Source organism: Hyperolius riggenbachi, chromosome 5 (genome assembly GCF_040937935.1).
Source record: "Hyperolius riggenbachi isolate aHypRig1 chromosome 5, aHypRig1.pri, whole genome shotgun sequence".
Lineage (NCBI taxonomy): Eukaryota > Metazoa > Chordata > Amphibia > Anura > Hyperoliidae > Hyperolius > Hyperolius riggenbachi.
The window spans coordinates 426369570-426383471 of NC_090650.1; the positions used below are offsets into that span (position 1 = coordinate 426369570).

The 13902-nt window shown below is 48.0% G+C and overlaps 1 long non-coding RNA gene across 1 annotated transcript in view; it reads left to right on the top strand.

The window, feature by feature from the left end:
• Nucleotides 1–11050, top strand: part of LOC137517890 (uncharacterized) — a 34083-nt gene extending 23033 nt beyond the window's left edge. The window contains exon 3 of the long non-coding RNA XR_011020707.1: nucleotides 10719–11050. This is a non-coding gene — a long non-coding RNA (uncharacterized lncRNA). The remainder of the gene's footprint in view (nucleotides 1–10718) is intronic.
• The last annotated feature ends 2852 nt before the right edge of the window (nucleotides 11051–13902 follow it).

Below are 13902 nucleotides of genomic sequence, written 5' to 3' on the forward strand. Positions count from 1 at the left end.
TTGGGAGCATGACCATACGCATTAATTTCGTAATAGCCGTTGCAATGCGAAAATTACGCGAAAATTACGCTTACGCGAAATTTCACGAAATCCTTCTTCATTACGATTATGTACTTACGGCCATAAACGTAATTACACTAATTACGCGAAATTTCGCGAAATCGTAATTACTCCATTACGCTCACCTCTACACTCAGACCAGTTGCTGTTGAAATTTGATTTTATGGTGACAATACCGCTTTAATGTGTGCGGTTTGTGGGATGCCGCATCCTGTTAGACTGCCCCACACCTGCACCACTGCGAACATTGCATTGGTTAATCACTGCAGTTATAATCAGTGGTGGCTTTCCAGCTTCAAATTTTTAGCAAGGCACAAAAGGGGGCACTATGGCTGGCCGGTGGGGCTCATTTGGGTGATCCAAATCAATGTTTGCATGGTGAGCTTTAGATATTTTTTCTCTAACTCAGGTGATAAAAATAAGACTCAGGACCCATTTCCACTATTGTGGCGCGATTTCGACGGGAAAATCACGGCAACAAATCTGCATGCGGTTGCAGTTTCTATGCGGATTTTCATGCGGAATCGCTCGCGGTTTGTACAACGTGATTTTAACCATGTCAATGCCGGCAAGCATTGACATGAGTTTTTAAGCGGAAATGCACGCGGAAACGCTGGGAAAAACCGCAAGACTAAAATGCTTGTGGTTTTCCTATTTAGTTACATTACCGACGAATCGCGTGCGCGTGTGCGGCGTGCAAATTCTGATGGGTCTGCTGTGCAGATTTTTTCTGCATGACAGACCGCACAGAATCCCGCACAAGTGGAAACAGTCCCATCCACTTGTGTTGTCTATGCAAATCTGCATGCAGGAAACACATGTAGATTCGCTCTAGTGGAAACGGGCCCTAACTAGTTCAGCAATGATGGGAACCAAATGCTAACATCACAAACAGAACTCAGAAGAGCAAACACTTGAACTACCAAAGGTAAGATAGGGTATTGAACAACAAAACACTGGGACCAAACAGTCCCTAAGTTGCCCTTTCTTAATGGGTACTATAGTACCTAAAACCTAACTTTTTAATTATTCCTAGAATAAAATTGGGCCATTGATACCATCACTGAATTTTATTAAGGGGGTAAATGGGTAAACTCCATATAAATATCTACCGATTGGATAAACGTTAAGACCTCTACATACTGTGACATATGGGGTGAAAGTCAACCCACACGTAAAAAATCATCCAGGAGTAAAGACGCCCACATAATACGCTCCTTAATAATAGCAGATTGGTCAATCAGAAATATAGGATACCTCAAGATAAAACCCATGAAATATCTCAACCTATAAAGTATAGACATCAAGCAGATGCATCCACTGTGTTCTTGAGTGGACAGGTCACAGACAAATCATTCCAGACCCTCCCTAGCCTGTGTTTCATGACTCTACAAGCAAGGGGAGGGGGAGAAACACTGTGTGTGTAATTCCTTATCTTAATACACAGGTGTGGAACTCCAGGCCTGGAGGGCCAGATCCATGCCAGTGTTTAGGATGGACTGAGAAAGAGAGAAATGTGTTCTACCTGATGGACCGCACCTTTCCTGATTCAGACACATCAATTAATTTGAGCTGTGTCAAAAATGTGTGAGGATCTCGGCCCTCGTAGGATCGGTTTGACATCCCTGTCTTAGTAGCTAAGCATTGCTGCAGACTAGAGCTTGTATTTTACAGACAGACAGTTTTGAATCAGGATAATACCATGTATTGGCTAACTGAAAAGAAAAACTGTAAGTTTTCAGCTTGTAAGCATTCTTCAGGCTCTATTCTTGTCGACTGACAGTGTTAGAACGTACAATTAGAAGGAGGTAGAGAGATATTTTTTTTTTTGCAAATACGGTATAAGTTTCATCCAGATACATGAATTACAAGGGACCTTGCGTGGATTGTAAGGTATTTATGGCAAATAGATAAGATCCTTGGTTTACCTAACGCCTACATACTCTCTAGTTGACATAGATAGTTTTTCATAGACCCTACCCTGTTCAGTGTACGCTGCTGGAGTCTGGAAACAATTAACAGCATGTTACTGAGCGGGGGCAATCAGGAATACACAGTGGTTGCTAGGGGAGTTAGTGCCCCAGTGTAGCGCAGCCACTGGTTACCATTAGTGTTGGGCGAACATCTAGATGTTCGGGTTCGGGCCGAACAGGCCGAACATGGCCGCGATGTTCGGGTGTTCGACCCGAACTCCGAACATAATGGAAGTCAATGGGGACCCGAACTTTTGTGCTTTGTAAAGCCTCCTTATATGCTACATACCCCAAATTTACAGGGTATGTGCACCTTGGGAGTGGGTACAAGAGGAAAAAAAAATTTAGCAAAAAGAGCTTATAGTTTTTGAGAAAATCGATTTTAAAGTTTCAAAGGGAAAACTGTCTTTTAAATGCGGGAAATGTCTGTTTTCTTTGCACAGGTAACATGCTTTTTGTCGGCATGCAGTCATAAATGTAATACATATAAGAGGTTCCAGGAAAAGGGACCGGTAATGCTAACCCAGCAGCAGCACACGTGATGGAACAGGAGGAGGGTGGCGCAGGAGGAGAAGGCCACGCTTTGAGACACAACAACCCAGGCCTTGCATGAGGACAAGAAGCGTGCGGATAGCATGCTTTGTACCACCATGCAGTCATAAATGTAATAAAGATAAGTGGTTCAATAAACAGGGACCACGCGGCAACGCTAACCCAGCAGCAGCACACGTGATGGAACAGGAGGAGGCGCAGGAGGAGAAGGCCACGCTTTGTGAGACACAACAACCCAGGCCTTGCATGAGGACAAAAAGCGTGCGGATAGCATGCTTTGTACCGCCATGTAGTCATAAATGTAATAAAGATAAGAGGTTCAATAAACAGGGACCACGCGGCAACGCTAACCCAGCAGCAGCAGCAGCAGCAGCACACGTGATGGAACAGGAGGAGGCGCAGGAGGAGAAGGCCACGCTTTGTGAGACACAACAACCCAGGCCTTGCATGAGGACAAAAAGCGTGCGGATATAGCAGCAATGCTTTTTGCCGCCATGCAGTCATAAATGTAATACAGATGAGAGGTTCAATAAACAGGGACCGGAAACGCTAAACCATCCCAGATGTTCATCGGTCATGTTACTTGGTTGGGGTCCAGGAGTGTTGCGTAGTCGTTTCCAATCCAGGATTGATTCATTTTAATTTGAGTCAGACGGTCTGCATTTTCTGTGGAGAGGCGGATACGCCGATCTGTGATGATGCCTCCGGCAGCACTGAAACAGCGTTCCGACATAACGCTGGCTGCCGGGCAAGCCAGCACCTCTATTGCGTACATTGCCAGTTCGTGCCAGGTGTCTAGCTTCATGCCCGGTTTCAGGTCCAGCGGTGCCAGCCACAAATCCGTCTGTTCCTTTATTCCCCTCCAAATTTCCTCCCCTGTGTGCTGCTTATCCCCAAGGCAGATCAGCTTCAGCAACGCTTGCTGACGCATGCCAACAGCTGTGCTGCACTGCTTCCACGATCCTACTGCTGCTGGTGCTGGGTTAGCATTTCCGGATGAGGTACAGCTTTGAGATGCGTTGGAGGAGAAGGAGTCAGAGAGGTAGGTGCTGCTGTTGTTATCCAGCTGTTTGCGGCGTGGGCAACACCCGCGCCGTAGCAGGTGAGGAATCGCTGCCAGGCTCCACAAGGTTCACCCAGTGCGCGGTAAGGGAGATGTATCGACCCTGGCCGAACGCACTCGTCCAGGTGTCAGTGGTGAGGTGAACCTTGCAGGCAACGGCATTCTTCAAGCTTCGGGTTATTTAGCTGACCACGTGCTCATGCAACTCAGGCACTGCAGAGCGCGCAAAGTGGTAGCGGCTGGGAACCACGTAACGTGGGATGGCCACTGACATCATGCCCTTGAAGCTGTTTGTCTCCACCACTCGATATGGCAGCATTTCGCAGGCCAGAAGCTTGGCTATGCTGGCTGGCTGTTACTGCCACGGCCCGGGGGTCATTTGCTGGCAATTTCCTCTTGTGCTCAAACATCTCAGAAACAGACAACTCAACCGTAGCGCTGCACACCGAAGGGCTGTTGGTTGTTGTGTTTGATGAACACTGGGAGACCTCAAGAGCACTAGTCCGGAAAGTGACAGTGTCAGCATCGTCTGATGTTTGTGAATGTTGTGAACCACGCAATGGCTGGGCTACTGCTGCTGCTGAGGCGGGTCTGGTGGTGAGTCTGGTGAACCCAAGGGAGGCAGTGTTGCTGGTGGTACCCTGTCCTGCCGCGTTTGCCCACAGAGTGGGATGTTTGGATAGAATGTGGCGGCTCATGCTGGTGGTGGAGAGGTTGTTAATACTTTTCCCCCTGCTCAGGCGGGTCTTGCACACCTTGCAAATCGCCATGGTAACATCCTCAGTGCAGTCTTCAAAGAAAGCCCAGACTTTAACTGGCTGAGGACTCGGACCTCGTGCGTGATGTGCTGGTGCTGCTTAACCCACTGCTGGACGCTTGAGAGGTCATCCAAGTAATTATCTGGTCCTGTTCTTTTGGATCTGTGAGGGTTGTTGTCCTGGACAACATGGGCAGTATTGAGTGGGTTTTCTTGGGTGCTCCCCTGTGGCCTGTACGTGAACCGTCAGGGGAAACACCTCTTCCCTTGCCCCTCCCTCTTTCACCGGATTTCTTCCTCATTTCACTTATCCTTAAAGTACACGCTGACTGGCAGCAGTACAGTGGCAGTACAGAAATGCTATACAGTGGTGGGTGAGCGGTGTACCACTATTGTCAGCAGTGACACAGAGCACAATGCTATACAGTGGCGGGTGAGCGGTGTACTACTGTTCCCAGCAGACACAGAGTGGAAGTAAACACAATGCTATATAGTGTGGCTGAGCCGTGTACACAGAGTGGCATTAAACACAATGCTATATAGTCTGCTATATAGTCACCCCGAACAGGGTGATGTTCTGCAGAACCCGAACAGTGGCAAACACTGTTCGCCCAACACTACTGGGAGGGAACGCAGATTTTAGTACCTAAACACACGATACAACATGTTTTCCGGGGTCGGACTCTGAGGCACATACAGATGGTCCCGATCATCATCCTCATCATACAACTCTTCTCCTGAGTCTGACCCACCCACCACCTCTGCCACCCCAACATCCCCAGACACAGACCCCTCATCGTCCTCAACATTAACTTGGGATGCTGGCCTGAGCCAGACCTCCTCCTCCACATCAGGCCCCATCATCTCCTCAATGGCAGCCCTCATTAATCGCTCTGGCGACGGACTGATGGACACAACGTTCTCCTCCGGGGAGGGCTGCTGCTGACCACTGGCTGCTGGGGTGGATGTTATAGCTTGCGTGGGGCGTTGGCTGTTGCTGTTGTTGGGAGTGCTGCTCACAGCGGAGGTCTCTGGGGAACTCATGTTGAGCTCATATAGTGGTTGACGGTGAGTGGAGTATTACTGATCCCAGCAATATACACACTGACTGGCAGAGTACGCAATGCTATATAGTGTGGCTGAGCGAGGTACACAGAGTGGCAGTAAACAGAATGCTATATAGTGTGGCTGAGCGAGCGGTGTACCACTATTCCCAGCAGACACAGAACAGTGAACAGAATGCTATATAGTGTGGCTGAGCGAGCGGTGTACCACTATTCCCAGCAGACACAGAACAGTGAACAGAATGCTATATAGTGTGGATGAGCGAGCGGTGTACCACTATTCCCAGCAGACACAGAACAGTAAACAGAATGCTATATAGTGTGGCTGAGCGAGCGGTGTACCACTATTCCCAGCAGACACAGAACAGTGAACAGAATGCTATATAGTGTGGCTGAGCGAGCGGTGTACCACTATTCCCAGCAGACACAGAACAGTGAACAGAATGCTATATAGTGTGGCTGAGCGAGCGGTGTACTACTGTTCCCAGCAGACACAGAACAGTACACAGAATGCTATATAGTGTGGCTGAACGAGCGGTGTACTACTGTTCCCAGCAGACACAGAACAGTACACAGAATGCTATATAGTGTGGCTGAACGAGCGGTGTACCACTATTCCAAGCAGACACAGAACAGTGAACAGAATGCTATATAGTGTGGCTGAGCGAGCGGTGTACCACTATTCCCAGCAGACACAGAGTGGCAGTAAACAGAATGCTATATAGTGTGGCTGAGCGAGGTACACAGAGTGGCAGTAAACAGAATGCTATATAGTGTGGCTGTGCAAGCGGTGTACTACTATTCCCAGCAGACACAGAGTGGCAGTAAACAGAATGCTATATAGTGTGGCTGAGCGAGGTACACAGAGTGGCAGTAAACAGAATGCTGAGCGAGCGGTGTACTACTATTCCCAGCAGCGACACACAATGACTGGGGGGGACCCTGGCTAGCGTGGCTGGAGCGCGAACTACCCTGCCTGCCTACCCAAAGCTAAACCCACAGACAAATGGCGGAGATATGACGTGGTTCGGGTATTTATTTACCCGAACCACGTGACAGTTCGGCCAATCAGAGCGCGTTCGGGTCCGAACCACGTGACCCGTTCGGCCAATCACAGCGCTAGCCGAACGTTCGGGGAACGTTCGGCCATGCGCTCTTAGTTCGGCCATATGGCCGAACGGTTTGGCCGAGCACCGTCAGGTGTTCGGCCGAACTCGAACATCACCCGAACAGGGTGATGTTCTGCAGAACCCGAACAGTGGCGAACACTGTTCGCCCAACACTAGTTACCATACAGTCATTACAATACAAGTTACAATGCAGCTAGTGCTGCTCGGATACCCCTTTTCAAAATCCGGATCCGATTCAGATCCGGATACCCCAATATCCGATCCGGGTCGGATATCCGAGTTCAAAATTTTCCGATCCGAATCCAAATCGGATATCCGACCTCAGTATCTGACGGATTCGGATATCCGGATAGAAAACCGGAAGTGGCCTTTAAATTGCTTTAAAAACGTTTTTTTTAAAGGTATATGAGGCATGTAGCATCATTATTTTGTAGCGGGGAACACTAATTGATGATGTGGGGACTTAAAATCCCCCACCCCCAAAAAAAACCTGGCTGTCAATTAACATTAAGGCTAGGTTCCAGACAGCGGTCGTGCAGCCCACATTGTGTCCAAAGTCCAACCGCACAACTGGGACATGGCAGTTTTCAGCCAAGTCACCTCCAAAAAATTACGCAGCAATTGTGTTTTGGGTTAAATATAGGTGGTATCAGTGGCCTGTGGCACCCTGGCCTGGCGGTGGGAGCTGCACAGGCAGCAGGAGCAGGGCAAAGCAGCAGGTGTAATGTGTGCCAGATGTGGCATGTGGCAATTGGCACTTAGCACGTGGCACTTGGCACATGTCATGTGGCACTTGGCACGTGTCACGTCATGTACCACTTGGCACGTGTCACTTGCCACGTGTCGCGTGTCACTTGCCACGTGTCATTTGTCTCATGGCAAGTGCCACGTGACAAGTGCCATGTGACACTTGGCAAGCCTCACGTATCACGTGGCAAGTGCCACGTGACATGTGGCAACTGGCAAGTGCCACATGACACATGGCAAGTGCCACGTGCCAAGTGCCACTTGACACGTTCCAAGTGCTGACTGCCGAGTGACAGTCAGAAAGCAGAGGAGAAGACACTAGTGCACACTAACTGTCACACTGGCACTGCTCACAGCACAGCAGTTCTGTAGAAAGCTAGCACATCACTACTACTACTCTAACAACTACTAGCACTGACTGTAGTACTACAGAACTAACTGCACAATAACACAGTAATCCTATTCCCTAATTCCTAACCTAACCTATACCTAAGGCTAATAGCTGGCCAGCAGGCAGCAGCTGGCCTGGTCTGTGCACAGCACGCACACAGACACATAGCAGCTGCCTGCAGCACACACTCTTACTGTCACACAAATGACATCAAGCTAATTAATGATTTAACAATAGTGTAGTAATAGTGAAGGGGTTAATCTTTGAACAGCTTTCATGTATCTCAGTGTAGTGTGTACAGCCCTTGCTAGGCCAGCAGCACTGGAGCACACACTCTGACTGTCATACAATGACATCAATCAAGCTAATTAACGATTTAATAATAGTGTAGTGATAGTAGTGAAGGGGTTAATCACTGAACAGCTTATCACTGTGTACAGCCCTTTCTAGGCCCAGAAGCACTGGAGCACACACTCTGACTGTCACATTATGACATCAATCAAGCTAATTAACGATTTAACAATAGTGTAGTGATAGCAGTGAAGGGGTTAATCACTGAACAGCTTTAGGTTTATAACTGTGTACAGCCTTTGCTAGGCCACCAGCACTGGAGCATGTCTCTCAGTGAGCATTCAGCAAGCTAAGACAATATGTCTCATCATGGCAGCCCTCCTTATTATACAGGAGGCTGGCCAGTGTTCCTTTCTGTGATTGGGTGCCAGGGTTTAGGCTGTGAGCCCTCTGATTGGCTCAATGAGGTCAAGTGGGGTTGGCCAGGGTTCCCCTCCGTGATTGGTTGCTAGGGCTTCTGCTGGGAGCCCTCTGATTGGCTCCAGGACGTCATCTTCTTAGTTACAGTATTTTGGATCTGGATATCCGTAATATCCGCAGATAGCTAGCCGGATTTTTAAAAAAATCCGGAATCCGAATCGGATAGTGGAAAAAAGTTTGGAAATCCGGGTTACACGGATATCCGGAATCCTGATGAGCAACACAAAATACTTGCTCCACTGTGGACCTAGCCTCCAGAGTGTAAGAAGATAGCATTGAAATGTGTATGTTTGTGGCCAAATACTTCCCTCCCAATGCTGCTCGGATACCACTTTTCACTATCTGGATCTAATTCGGATCCGGATACCCCGATATCTGATCTGGGTTGGATATCCGAATTTAAAATTTTCCAATCCGGCCGGATTCGGATATCCGGATAGAAAACCGGAAGTGACTTGAAAATGACTGAAAATGCTTCCAAAAGTATCTTTAAATGGCAAAACCCCCTTTTAGAGGTCTCTCTCTCTCTTTCTGCCTGGATGCCTTCCAAAGGGATTTTTGCCGTATGAAGGTGATTTTGGCTTCGGCTTGGATATCTGCACCAGGGATGGTCATAATCAGCCCATTTCGCTACGTTGGAACTACGCGTAGTTTTACGCAATTACGCTTCGCCAAACTATGGCTTCGATATTAAATATTCGCTTCATATGCATTTCGTATACTACGCGTTAAAATACGCGTTGTGCAAAGCGTAGTGTTTGCGGATGCTTAAGCCCATATGCATAAAATTGTACGCATTAATTCTTCATTAATTGCTTATCCCGGGGACTCTTTCATGCATACATTCCCCTTACCAATGCGTAATTTGTAAGCATGCAACCGCACGCGGAAAATTAGACGCGAGTAACGCATTCGTAGTTCACTACGCAATACACATGTTAACTACGCATAGTGGGCATAAGCTACGCATCGCGGTACTTCGCTACGCGTACATTTGTAAGCGTGGAATTGAAACTTCGCCTACGAACTACTATGTGTAGATGCGAACTACGATGCGTAAATTCGTACTGGTGTAGTTCCTGCTCATCCCTGATCTGCACTAACTATCCACCCGGATTTTGGATTTCAGATGGGAAATCCGAGTTTGCTCGGATAGTCTATTCGGGTTTTTAAAAAATATCCAAATTGCTATTCAAAGTTCGAATAGTGGAAAAAGTTTGGATTATCTGGGTAGTTCGGATATCCAAAATCTTGCTGAGCACTAGTGTTGGGCGAACACCTGGATGTTCGGGTTCGGGAAAGTTCGCCGAACATGGCCGCAATGTTCGGCATGTTCGGGCCGAACCCCGAACTCCCCGAACATCCCGCTTTTGGGGGCCCTATGGGGTCGCAGGCATAAGGGGGGAGCATGCCCCGATCGCGGGGGGGGGTCGGAAATTCCCCCCACCCCCTCCGCTAGCGCTCCCCCCTCTGCCCGCTTCCCCATTCAAAAGTTAGGAAGTGAAACTGTACCTGTGCGGCCGGTAGTGGGTGACTGGCAGTGGGCGGCACTATGGAGAGACTGAGGAGGAGGAGGAGTCCGGAGAGTGACGCGTTGAGGGAGGCCGGGCAGTGGGCGGATCAGCAGTAGTACCGTACTACTGCTGATCCGCCCACTGCCCGGCCTCCCTCAACGCGTCACTCTCCGGACTCCTCCTCCTCCTCAGTCTCTCCATAGTGCCGCCCACTGCCAGTCACCCACTACCGGCCGCACAGGTACAGTTTCACTTCCTAACTTTTGAATGGGGAAGCGGGCAGAGGGGGGAGCGCTAGCGGAGGGGGTGGGGGGAATTTCCGACCCCCCCCGCGATCGGGGCATGCTCCCCCCTTATGCCTGCGACCCCATAGGGGGCCAGTATTCGGGCGAACAGGGCCCTGTTCGTGCCGAACAGGGGCCCTGTTCGGCCAGGCAATGAGCCGTTCGGGCGAACCCGAACAGTTTGGCCGAACACCACCAGGTGTTCGGCCGAACGCGAACATCACCCGAACAGGGTGATGTTCTGCAGAACCCGAACAGTGGCGAACACTGTTCGCCCAACACTACTGAGCACCACTGTTCCCTCCCACATTCACGTGTACTGAGTTCTGCAACAGTAGACCACAAAACAGCATTATAATATTTTCCAGGTCAATGTTCTGTTCTCATTGATATTCCCATTAATATTTTACAGAACATGCACTGATCCCCCCTCCTGCTCATCAGACAGAACATGATTCCTGCTGATTTTTCAAAAACACAAAACATTTCCAGACCAGATTTCTGGGTGAAGGTAAACAAGCATCTTATTAGCGGGAACTGTCTACTGTACCTAATGCTTAATTCATGGGATGCATTATTCAACACCCCACCTCTCCGAGATCCGATTTCCACCCGTATAAAAGCACATCTGGCAGGCCTAATTTGTAATGAACTTTATACGTCTCATCTCGTACAAACAATGCAAGGATCTCATTCTCTTGTCACTGAAAGTGGGTAAATAATTAAACAGGACTGTGCGGAGAATCATTGGACTTTTTTTGTTTCCTTGCGTAAAACTCCTCCAGTGGGGATTCTGTACAATGACAAAAAAATAAAAAAACAAAGTTTGGATAAGTGTGTTGGGCCTTCTTTGCACAATTAAAGCATTGTTCACCCCGAGTTGATGTCTCAGTTTTCAGTGGATATTAGTCAGGGGCGTAACTAGAAATCACTGGCCCCCCTGCAAAAAACTTTGGATGGGGCCCCCTCCTGCCAATCCCAACCCTCACCTGCTTTCTGCACAAGTAAACTGAGAACCAGTGTTATTCAGTTGGCTAGTGCACACATAATTGTGTTTTCCCCATGCAGATAAAAACAGACAACAGTGAGACAGCAGTGAAGCACTGCATTTACAGTATTTTATCTATCAATTGTATTAGCTTCTGTGATAAAACACAGGGACTTAACAATAGACCCTGCAAGGGATGCAGCTGCAGGGGGGCCCAGAAGCCACAGGGGGGCCTTGTCCTGAAAGACTGACAACTAAGGGCAAGGAGAGAAAAATATTTCTGCTCTCTGCACCATTATTCTAATGACTGTATCTGCTCAGCCACTGATAAGGAACCATACAAACTTTTGCATACAAGATTTGTAGACAGTCCCTATTCAGTGTTCAGCAGGGTCTTATGAACAGCGCTGCTCTACCCCCAGCCTTTCTACCGCTCCCCAAGTGCTGTGTCCTGTAGTGTTGCTTGAGGAGTCTGGGCACAGAGAGAAAAGGATTTCTATTCTCTGCACAATTGTTCTCATGACTGCATCTGCTCAGCCACTGATAAAGAATCATACAAAGTTTTCTAGACAAAGATTTCTAGACAGACCCTATTCTGTTTGCAGCAGGGTCTTCTATTGGCGGGATTGGTGGGAGGGGCCCCATCCAAAGTTTTTTCTAGTTACGCCCCTGATAAAACGTGCACGTTTTCACACATACATAGGCTGGAGCCTCTCTCGCCTCTGCCTCGACTAGGCCCTGAGCCAAAGTATATCTTTGCCTTGGACCCCATTTTGGCTTAATCCTTCTCTAGTCCTATCGTATTTATTCGGCCCTTGCCAGTGAGTGTGCTATGTGTACAAACTCTATGTAGCAACTATCCTTCGTGGGATTCGAACCCAGGACCTCAGAACTGCAAGTCAACAATGCTATCCACTAATACAGACTGTGTCCTCCTAGTTTACCTTTCTCAATGCTTGGACCTCACTATCTCTGTCTCCCATCTCTCCCTCTCTCTTAGTTCTCCTTCCTTCCATTTTTCAACGTCTCTCTCTCTCTCTCTCTCAAAGAGAACTTGTATAAATAAGAAAAGAAAGGTCATTCTTAAGCATATATCCCAGGGCACGCAATTCTTAAATGTCTGAAACATAACTACTCATTGTCCCGGGTATCATCTGACATGACAAACTGCGAGAAAACCTATGTCTCAGCCGCTCCAGAGAAGCTATTACTAATCGTACAATAAGTATCAGATCACATCACATTTCTCGTTTTTAACCATTCTTAACATATATTTTTGGAGCATGGCAAATTACACTTTCATCGATTTCTTCCTTCAAAAGTGATCTGATCAATTTTTATGACATTGAGAGGAGGTAAAAAAAAAATCGTACGAGCCTCACGCCGCGCTTCCATTTCCTTGGTGGATTGTTTCAAAATGTGATTTGACAACTTGTTTTAGCGAATGAGATGTTTTACGGCTAAAGTGGAACGCCAGAGAATTGGATGCTTTTTAGCTGTTATTTATGGCTCTGTTTGCTGAGCACTCTTTAAGGGCAGATTGTTCTCTCCCGGCGTAATGATCGCAGGCTGAGAGATGGAGTGTTCCGTACTGGCACTATTAGTTTTGTCAGTGAGACTTTTTTTTTTTATATCCACAGACATGGACAAATTTTTTGGTATCCTCACAGCTCGTTGAAGTACCCTTTGGTCTCCTGAAAGGTCATTAAATAAAAAGCGATTGTCCCCCCTGTAAACCTGTATGCTGCTGATAGGTTATCGAGTTGAGCAATGGAAGCGTGAAAACAGACAAATGACTGCTTATTCTGCAAAGATGGGGGCTGCCATGGCCAAGTCTATAAATAGACGGAGCCAGCAGGAAGCTCATAGAAGATGGACTTCCTCCAAAGAGACTCTTCAGGCGAGACAGAAGAGTGCAAACAACAAGGGATGAAACCTATGAACAAAAGAGGAATCATACTGCAATCAAGACTGCTGATGAAGATGGAGGTGGCCTAGAGAGGAACCTCAAAGACTTCAGAATAAAATATTACACCCAGGGGCGTAACTAGAGACCACTGGGCCCCCTGTAAAACTTTTGGATGGGCCCTCCCTCCCAATCTCCCACCCCCACATTGTCAACCCTGCCCCAAACCACACACACAAAATCAGGCTGGCACCCTCCACATCCCTCACAAAACAGAAATCATGACACAGGCAACCCCCCCACCCCCCTACACACACAAGAAAATGGAAAACCAACAGGAAACCCCCATCACACTCAACAGAAACCAGGCAGGGCCTTCCTTGCCCCGACAAAAAAAAAGAAAAGAAATTATGCAGGCACTCCACCCTTCCTAATACCCACAAAACATTGGGTAGACAGACAGGCACCACCAGATTCAGCCCCCCCCCCCCCCCCCCCAAAACAGTAATCACATCCACCACCATAAATCAGGCCTTCCTTAATAAATCAAGCAGCCGTGCAGATATAGATTAAAAAAAAAATGCACACTTACACCGCCACTGCCTCTGTCTATGCAGTCCCACTCCCAGCCTCTCCACCAGTTCTGTCCTTCTCAGACACAGCCGCAGGACAGGCTGTGGGTCGCAAGCCTGCACAGTGTGA